Below are 10000 nucleotides of genomic sequence, written 5' to 3' on the forward strand. Positions count from 1 at the left end.
ATGTATGGTGAGAACCTTTCTGAAAAGGGATCTGAACATGGTCCTTCTATTGTTACAGCCATGACATTGTGACAATAGAAGAACCTTTTTTGGTGCTATGTAGAACCCTTTTCAAAAAGGTTCTACACAGTACCGTTTACAGCAGATTCTCGATCCGTCTGAAGAACCATTTCACCATGCAGAAACCATTTAAGCATGGAAAGTGTTCTTTGAGTGTTCATGGACTCTGTAGACACACTGTTTTTACTAGAGAACCCTGGTAGAACCATCTTTTTGAGAATGTTTCTCTGTTAAGAATAATGATAACCATTGAAGTACCGTAGGTTAATGTCGGTGTAATGTATTATGGTCCCTTTCATTATAACGAGTATACAGTGTCCCGTTCCACCTTAAGTGGTGAGGTGTCAGAATGTAACTGCCACAACATTTAAGGTGGGGCAGGAATATTTGAAGAAGAATCTGGAGAATCTCTGACTTCAGCTTCATATCACTGAAGAATTAGGGGGGGTGATAATAAATAACTGCCCCCCTCTTTGAAGGCGTATGATCCCTAAATGTAACTAAAGCCCAGCAGTGAGGAGCTGAACTTTCCCCTCCTCTGCTGCCCCTGCAGACGGGCAGGGTCGCCTACAGAGCAGCGCTGGTAGCTGTTAAGATTGAGTGACCCTTATTCGGCCCACCAGTGAAACACCACATACACACTAGGGGGGCAGTGAGCACACTTGCCCGGAACGGTGGGCAGCCATATCCGCCGCACCCAGGGAGCAGTTGGGGGTTAGGTGTCTTGCTCAAGTCTGTCGGCTCTGGGGATCAAACCAGCGACCCTCTGGTCTGGGGACCTTTTTATTTGGCTGATGCAGCATTTAAGGTGGAACGGGAAAATTCGAACAAGATTCTGGCTGATGAACCATTTAAGGTGGAACGGGAAAAATCGAACAAGAAGCTGGCTGATGAACCATTTAAGGTGGAAAAGAAAAATTCAAACAAGATTCTGGCTGATGAACCATTTAAGGTGGAACGGGAAAATTCGAACAAAAAGCTGGCTGATGAACCATTTAAGGTGGAAAAGAAAAATTCAAACAAGATTCTGGCTGATGAACCATTTAAGGTGGAACGGGAAAATTCGAACAAAAAGCTGGCTGATGAACCATTTAAGGTGGAACGGGAAAATTCAAACAAGAAGCTGGCTGAGGCACCATTTAAGGTGGAACGGGAAAATTCGAACAAGAAGCTGGCTGATGCACCATTTAAGGTGGAACGGGAAAATTCGAACAAGAAGCTGGCTGATGCACCATTTAAGGTGGAACGGGAAAATTCGAACAAGAAGCTGGCTGATGCACCATTTAAGGTGGAACGGGAAAATTCAAACAAGAAGCTGGCTGATGCACCATTTAAGGTGGAACGGGAAAATTCAAACAAGAAGCTGGCTGATGCACCATTTAAGGTGGAACGGGAAAATTCGAACAAGAAGCTGGCTGATGCACCATTTAAGGTGGAACGGGAAAATTCGAACAAGAAGCTTGCTGAAACCAGTTTTTAGGAGTGAGCGCCCCACGTGACGGCCAAATTGATGGACGAAGAGATGCCCCCATTATATAATTAATATTAAACTTTGAGAAGCTAGGCGGGGGCGGATTTCAAACTGCCCCAGATGAACGGTATATAAACGGTTGTTCGGCACACTGTTTGCCCAGTTTGGTTTCTCGAGACCCTGTGCCACATGATGCTGGAACAAAGAAGCCTTTTTCATTCTTTCCACGAACTCGTCTGAACTTTTTTCTTTTTTGACATCTTTTGAGAACTTAGAACAGTTATTAGTGAAAGTGTTTAGCTGGTGTTAAAAGATTTCTTTTTTTATTCATAGTATTATGTTGGAGGCCTGGGGCTGAGGGGGATAGCACTTGGTTCCGACATGGGATTGGGCCAAAGAGTGGATGTTCTAGACTAGGATTTGAGCAATAGAGAAAATACAGACATCGTTAGCCATTTCAGTGCCGTGTTATGACGAAAGGAGTCCACCACGGCAGCCAAATCCATGAATGTATTTACGGTGTTTGGAGGCATACGCTGTGCTGTGTGGTTTCCAGTAGAACTAGACTTCGCCCCATATCCAAAGAAGTGAAATATGTAAACAGTGCTCAGTAGTCGGCGGTGCGAGCCAAGTGTTATTTGGTGGATTTCTCCTGTAATGGCTTTAAATTTCAGCCATTCAGGTCGCTTCATGCTGTATAGTAGAACAGGGTTCTAAACGTGCATTTAAGTGTGTCTCTGGACAGGAGAGGAGAGAGGGAGTTTAGACCAGTGTACAATTTACTGAGAAAGGGCTTTATTATCATGGTGTGAGGCCTCAGTCTCACAATGGCGGCGAAATCAATGGGGACCGTGGAGCGAGCCCATTTCCTGTTGCCTCTAATGCTAATGACAGTGCAGAAGAATAAGGCTGTCTGCTTTCAAACTTCAGTGGCACGGCAATGCAGCGGCGCTGCTGAGAGAACCGAACAATGCCAAACGGAAACACAGAGGCAGACTTAGAGTCAGCTTCATCTGGACTTCTGATGTTGAGTGTTTTGCATAGTCTCTTTAGGAAAAAGAAGGTTCTTCAGGGGTTCTTTAGTGAAGATAATGGCTCTATATAGATCCATGAACACTCAAAGAGCCCTACACATGATTAAAGGGGTCTTTGCCTGGTGAAACGGTTCTTCATATTGATAGAGAATGTGTTATATATGGTTCTGTATCGAACCTGTTTTGAAAGGGGTTCTGCTGTTGGTATGATGGCATCCTTTTCTAACCCTACACTCTTTAAAAAAATGATGGTTCTTCAAGGGTTCCTTAGTAAAGATAAAGGTTCTATATAGAACCATGAATACTCAGACCCATTGCTTGAGTAAAGGGTTCTTTGCATGGTGAAATGTTTCTTCGGATTGATGTAGCATGTGTTCTAGATGGCTCTACCGTAGCACCTTTTTGGAAAGGGTTCTGTATAGCACTCAAAAGGGTTCTGCTAATGTTATGATGGCATGCTTATAATAACAAAAAGCTCCTTTTGGGTGCTATATAGAACCATCTACAGTACATTCTTAGTCTTTTCTAACCCTACACTTTTAAAAAAACTTTGGTTCTTCAAGGGTTCCTTAGTAAAGATAATGGTTCTATATAGAACCATGAATACTCAGACCCATTGCTTGAGTAAAGGGTTCTTTGCATGGGGAAATGTTTCTTCGGATTGATGTAGCATGTGTTCTAGATGGCTCTACCTTAGCACCTTTTTGGAAAGGGTTCTATATAGCACTCAAAAGGGTTCTGCCTTGGTTGCGATGTCAAGCTTGTAATAACAGAAAACTCCTTTTGGGTGCTATATAGAACCATCTACAGTACATTGTTTTCTAACCCTGCCCTCTTAGGAAAATATGGTTCTTCAAGGGTTCTTTATCAAAGAAAATGGTTCTATATAGAATCATGAACCCTCAAAGATCCCTTTGCGTGATCAAAGGGCTCTTTGCATCATGAAATATTTCTTCAGATTGATTGAGAATGTGTTGTATGGTTCTATATAGCACCTTTTTGAAAAGGGTTCCATGTAGTGCCCAATGGGGTTCTGCTATGGTTGCAATGTCAAGCTTGTAATAATAGAAAAACTTATTTGGGTGCTAGGACCCTTTTCAAAAGGTGTCATATAGAACTATATACAGTACATTTTACATCAATCTGTAGAACCTTTTTGATTATACAATGATCCCTTTAATCATGCAAAGGATCCTAGAGCACCCAAAAGGGTTCTCCTGTTGTTACGATGTCAAGCTTGTAATAGTATAAAAACCCTTTTGGGTGCTATATAGAGCCCTTGTCACAAAGTTGCTTGTATAGAACCATATACAACACGTTCTCCATCAATCTGAAGAATCTTTCATGATGCAAAGAAGCCTTTAATCATCCATCATTCTGTTTTCTTCTTTCTTTTACTAAGGAACCCTTGAAGCACGTTCTTTCTAGCGGAACAGTGTTTTCTGTGCTTATTTTGTCCTAATTGAAGTGCATCTCGCCTCCTAAGCCATTCTTCTCATGGTGCTTGTGGACAAATCTAAATGTGTTCTTTTCCCTGCAGGCTAATCACGGCTTCAGGTGCTTATAGGTCTTAATTGTTTCCCTGGAGATTGAGTTTGTTTGTGCTGGCCTGAACAGCATTTTACAGGCTTCTAATCGCCCAGCTAGCTCAGTCAGTAGAGCATGAGACTCTTAATCTCAGGGTCGTGGGTTCGGGCCCCACGTTGGGCGTGACCTGTGGTTGCTTTAGGGGCAGTCATGGGCTGGAGGTTAGGGAGCCGGCCCTGTGACCGGAGGGTCACCGGTTCGATCCCCAGTGCCGACAGCACATGACTGAGGTGTTCTTGAGCAAGACACCTAACCCCCAACTGCTCCCTGGGCGCTGTGGATAGGGCTGCCCACCGCTCTGGGCAAGTGTGCTCACTGCCCCCTAGTGTGTGTGTGCTCACTAGTGTGTATGTGGTGTTTCACTGTTGTGGGACTAATAAGGGTCTCTTAATTTATACTCAATAACAGTTCCTCCCCAATAACACTCAATCTCAAAATCATGTTAAAACAATAATGCACAATATTCAAAGCGTTTTTAGTCGTCCATCTGAGAGAATACATTCACTTCCATTTTAATGAATGAGTGCGTTTACATGCCCTTAATAATCCAGTAACTGCAGAAAATCCGATTTTGTCAGTAATCTGATCAACGCGTTTATATGCACCTGAGTAATCAGATTGTGGGGAAACTCCGGGTTTACACGAGTTAGACAGTAATCAGATTTCTGCTTTACAACCAGCCAATAAACTCACAGAAGAAGTGACGTAAACGAAACGTAAAACTCAAACTTCATGCTGTCTTGTTTTCTCCAAACATCTCACCACTTTACCTGAAAATGTGAAGATACGTCGTCTAGAAGATGAAGAATATTTAAGTCTTTCATTTGTCGAAGATGTATCTGGTTTCAGTGCCGCTCTAAGTGTTTTGCTGCGTCTCGCGGCGACGCTGCTCACTTATTTCCGGTGCTGCCATCTGTTTTCACTCATGGTCAGACTGAGAAATTGAAAGAAATCAGAGTGAGAGCTCACAGCCCTGAGAAATCTGATTACTGAGCTGAAATCCAGCCTCTTTATCAGATTTCTAGACCTTACTGTGGTCTAAGAAATCAGAGTGTCTCGTTTACATGACCATTTAAATAATCAGATAACTGCAGGAATCTGATTATGATCGGATTATTGAATGCGTGTAAACACACACACTGTTTTTGTCACACTTCAGACACATTGACCTGATGCTTTTTTCACTTGCACTCCATTCCATAGAGATTCAGTCAAATAATAGCCTCACTTTCTACAGTCAAACTGTATTTAAAATAGAAGTTTGCTAAAATGTGCTCATTACTATGTGCAATGCCAAGTGTCGGCAGGAGGGGTGTAAAGCACCGCTATTGGACTCTGCAGTAGTGGACAGCTTCACTCTCTGTCAGTCTGAATAGTGCCAGTAAGTAATGTTTGGTGGAGGAGGGATAATGGGCTGGGTCTGTTTTTCAGGGTTTGGGCTCTTAGTTCCAGTGAAGGGTGATGTTGATGCTATAGCACAAAGACATTTGACACAATTATCTGCTTCCAGCTTAGTGGCAGCAGTTTGGGGAAGAGCCTTTCTTGCTCCAGCATAACTGAGCCCCTGAGCACAAAGCAGCTCCATAAAGACATAGTTTGACCAGTTTGGTGTGGAGGAACTCCAGTGGCCCTCACAAGGCCCTGATCTCAACCTCACTGAACACCTTTGGGATAAACCGGAGCATCAATTGTAAGTCAGGCCCTCTTGCCCAGCCTGAAATGCTCTTTTGACTGAATGGAAATGGTTTCCCACAGATACACTCCAAAATCTTGTAGAAAGCTTCCCAGAAGAGTGGAAGCTGTTATAGGAAGCTATTATATGCAAAGGTGATGAAGTCCATGTTATTGCACATGGATATGGAATAGGATGTCCAACAAGTTCTTGTAAGTATGATGGTCAGGTGTCCTCTAATTTTCACGTTTTTTTTCAAACAAATAAACAGCTTTTTAAACATTTGCACAGTATATTGTCAGTTAAACTAATAAAATGGACAGTAAGTGAAGATACAAGGCAAACCATTACTGGGTCAGTCAACCTCTTTTCACTGGGGTGGGACCCTCAAGGGGTCAGGGAACATAACTGAGCCATAATCCACTGAAATGATCTGTTCTAAGCTGTCCTGACTCCACACACCCCGCCTCGCCTCGCCTCCAGGCTTTTACTCTACTGCTCTGTTTTAAAACATTCAGTTATGAAAAGGAACAAATACCAACTTTTCACCTGGAGAAACTGATTTAAGCTCCACAATCAGACCTTACACCCACTGTAGAACCTTTGAGGGAACATCTACACTGTTTGTACCTTAATTAATGAAAAACGTTCCTGCGTAGAACCTTTATTTCTAACAGTGTACGTGGGTGTGAAAGATGTATGTTGTGATGTGGTGACACAGCATAGTCTTGTCGTTTGGCCTGAGCCTCTTCTGACACTGTGTTCACCAATGTCTCTGTCTTTCGCTCTCTTTCTTCCTTCCTTCCTCCTCCTCTCTGAGCCATTGTCTGGCAGGTCCTTGTAATCATAGCAGTAGCCTTGAACAGGTTGTATGTGGCTGGCGGTGCATGTGAGCTGATAGCCTCGTGTGGGCCTGCATTTGTCGTTCATGCTGCAAGGGATACAACTTCGTTCTTGCTCTTATTCATGATGAGGTTGGACCCAGACGAGGAAGAACTTCAGCACAGTGGCCACATGAGTTGAAGTCGTGTCTGAACCTTTAAAGCTAACGGTGAGCTCTGTACATTTTATATTTATGGCATTTGGCAGACGCTCTTGTCCAGAGCAACTTGGATCAAACAAATTTGATCATTTTACACAGGTAGGCAAAGGTGGTGTTGGGAGTCTTGCCCAAGGACTCTTATTGGTGTAGTGTAGGGCGCTTGCCTTGGTGGGGGATTGAACCCCCAGTCTACAGTGTAGAAGGCAGAGGTGTTACCCACTACACTATCCAGGCCTGCGTAGGCCTCGTCTCTGTTCTGCTGTCTCTGGGTGGGTAGGATGACCCTCTGTTTCCTCCCATCACTCAGCACAATGTTACCCAGTGCAGGCATCTGTTAGCTGGGGTAACAGATCTGGAGGTTAGTGTTCTCCTCCAAGCGTGTTCAGCTGTCCTATGAGGTTGCATTAGTGGCAGTTTGAAAAGATGCGGTGGTGTTTCACCTGACTTCTGTTTCCACTGGTGGTATCATAAGATTGGGGGGTTTCCTCGCTAGTGTGTGGAACTGGACACAACCAAACTGGGGAGAAAACTGGAAAAAAGGCCAAAAATTAATATTGTCATCATTACTGGCAGCGTATGATAATAAACATCAAGCCATTTTAACTGCAATTGCTAAAAGCAATGATGGAAACAGAAAGAAAGAGCACAGCTATTTTGAGCGCATCATCTGCGAAGAGAGTCACAAAGCAATAAAATAAAAGTGCATTGCAGAGATAAAAGAAAAAAAATAATAAAATTATCGATTTAAAGGAATAACATAAAAATTAGTGATCATATGTTTGTGCACGTTTTGTCACTTTTGGACATATTTTCATATGTGATCTCACATCACGTTATTTCCTCTAATCCCTTCTTTCATTCCTGCCTTTCTGAGCCGCTGGGTCTCAGGGCATCAGAAGCTGTGAAATGCCACCGTGTGTGAAAGGTGCTGCACCAATGAGCTTTGCTTTACACGTGATCACACGTTTTTTCACACGTGAACATTTTCACGTGATCAAATTCTTTCACGTGACCACGTGTTTTTTTTTTTTTCATGTTTTCACATGTAATCACAATTTATCACATGTATTTGCATTTTTTTTTTTTCATATATGTTCATTTTATTTTTGCATTTGGTCATTTTTGACATTTGACATAAAATATAAGAAGCACATGAAATTCAGATATGAATTCAGATATGAAAACGTGAAATTCAGATATGAAAACATGAAATTCTGATATGAATTCAGATATGAAAACGTGAAATTCAGATATGAAAACATGAAATTCAGATATGAAATCATACTTTGCATGCTTCTAATGTGAAGTTCACTTGTATTTTCTTATTTTTCATGTAAAATAATATACATTTTTCAAAACAAGTCTACACACAACAACATTCATCAAGCTCATATCGCAATAAAATATTTTCGACATAGTTCCTCCACTTGTTCCAACGAGGTACGAGTCAGAAATAATTAATAGTCCAGTCCTCACAGACTTTCATTGAGATGAGGCTATGCCATTGTAGAATTGTGTGTGGGGGGGATGTTGGGGGCACTATAAACTCTGCCAGCTGAGCTCTGTTGCACAATGCCATAATGGATCCAACTCCTCGACCAACGCTGGCCAAGGACTCCGGCCTTTCACAGCAGCGCAGCTGTGCAGCTCAGGAGACGGCGATGGGCTCCATCTTCAGCCACTCACAATGGGAGACCTTGAGCGCCTCACTGATATTGATACATGTGCATCACTTCGCCCCGGGTTTTCTCCTTTTCTCTTTCTTGTTCCCATGGGCTATTCTTCCCCTGGGCTATCTGGTCCGGCTCAGGAGGGCAATAACATGCACCAGAGACGGCGAGACCGATGGGGTAAAGTAGACAAACCAGCAGGACAATCGAAGTATGTTCACATTCGGAAATATACATATTAATGTGTTCCTCTACCTGCAGCCTACATACATGAATAAAACATGGACAGATGTTTTCAAAAATGATCTAGCTGAGAGCAGCACATGCAGAAGTATTGCCGATACCCAACGCTGACACTTGAGTCAACTACAGTTTGGCCTCTGTGGCGCTGTAATACAGGTGTCATAGTGATTTTGTGGCCGTGTGTTATACTATATGTGCTCTATTTGTGGTATATAACTGTGATTATTGTACTTTTCAAAGAGTGTGTACCCTTTAACAGCGCAGGTGGAGGCCTGCTACCCATCCTGTGGCTGACTAGGCCTGACAAATGATCAAATTTTTCACATACAACGTCATTTAAGTCTCCTTAATCGTTGTTTAATGGTACCTTGTATCACCAAAATGGTAACTTTACAGAAGAAGGAAAAAACATACTTTACTTATAATGTAAGTCAATGGAACCGGACATTTTTCCAAAGTCATTTTGGGCCGTTTCTTTTGGTCCATTCATCATGAAGTTCACACGCAGTGTAAAGGGCAATGGGCATTTTCATAATATGTTAAAAACCGAAAAATGACAAAAAATGGAGATACGAGGTTTTGATCTGACAGCAGGGATGCATATAAAACATACAGGGTGAGTCAAAAGTAACAGGACACGGTTTTATTTTATTAGATTTTTTTATGCTGTCACAAGCGTCCGCGATGCGGTGCTGAAGGCGGCGTTTGTTGCGGATTTTCTCAGCATACGCGATTAGTTTGAGACGACCCCAGAGATAAAAGTCGATAAAATAAAAGAATAAAATAAGATGAAATGGTGTCCTGTGGCTTTTGACTCACCCTGTATGTTCTAAGTATTAGAAGAGGTCTACACTCCTAAGATTTCCACTCACCTGCGTAAATGTGATGTAAACGTGATGGATGTGACTTGATCTTTTTCACCCTGGCACTAAAACTAAGCTGGTCAGCAGGGAGGACTGGAATCTCTGTTACCGAATTTCCGGTTATTAGTGCACGACCACGGACGCTTGGTTTTGATAAAGCAGATGTAGGAAAGCCACTGCGCTAAATAAGAAGTGTTAGAGGGGGCAAAGTGGAGCCGCACACTGCACGTCAGTTTGAGTTTGTTTCGGAGTAAGGACACCGCCGGGGCTGCCAACACCAGAATGCCCACTGATATGAACTCCTATCATGGATTTAATTGTCTCTTTCTAATCGAATTAATTAGCATTCCTGCGCTCG

At 42.6% G+C, this 10000-nt stretch overlaps 1 protein-coding gene and 1 non-coding gene across 2 annotated transcripts in view; both read left to right on the forward strand.

Annotated features, from left to right (window-relative positions):
• The window catches only part of sox5 (SRY-box transcription factor 5), a 418494-nt gene that overhangs the window by 97879 nt on the left and 310615 nt on the right, over positions 1 to 10000 (forward strand). The window lies entirely within an intron of this gene.
• On the forward strand, positions 4203 to 4275 carry trnak-cuu. The gene has a single exon. It is a non-coding gene; the product is annotated as a tRNA-Lys (tRNA).

This window comes from Pygocentrus nattereri, chromosome 1 (assembly GCF_015220715.1).
Source record: "Pygocentrus nattereri isolate fPygNat1 chromosome 1, fPygNat1.pri, whole genome shotgun sequence".
In the NCBI taxonomy this organism is placed as follows: domain Eukaryota; kingdom Metazoa; phylum Chordata; class Actinopteri; order Characiformes; family Serrasalmidae; genus Pygocentrus; species Pygocentrus nattereri.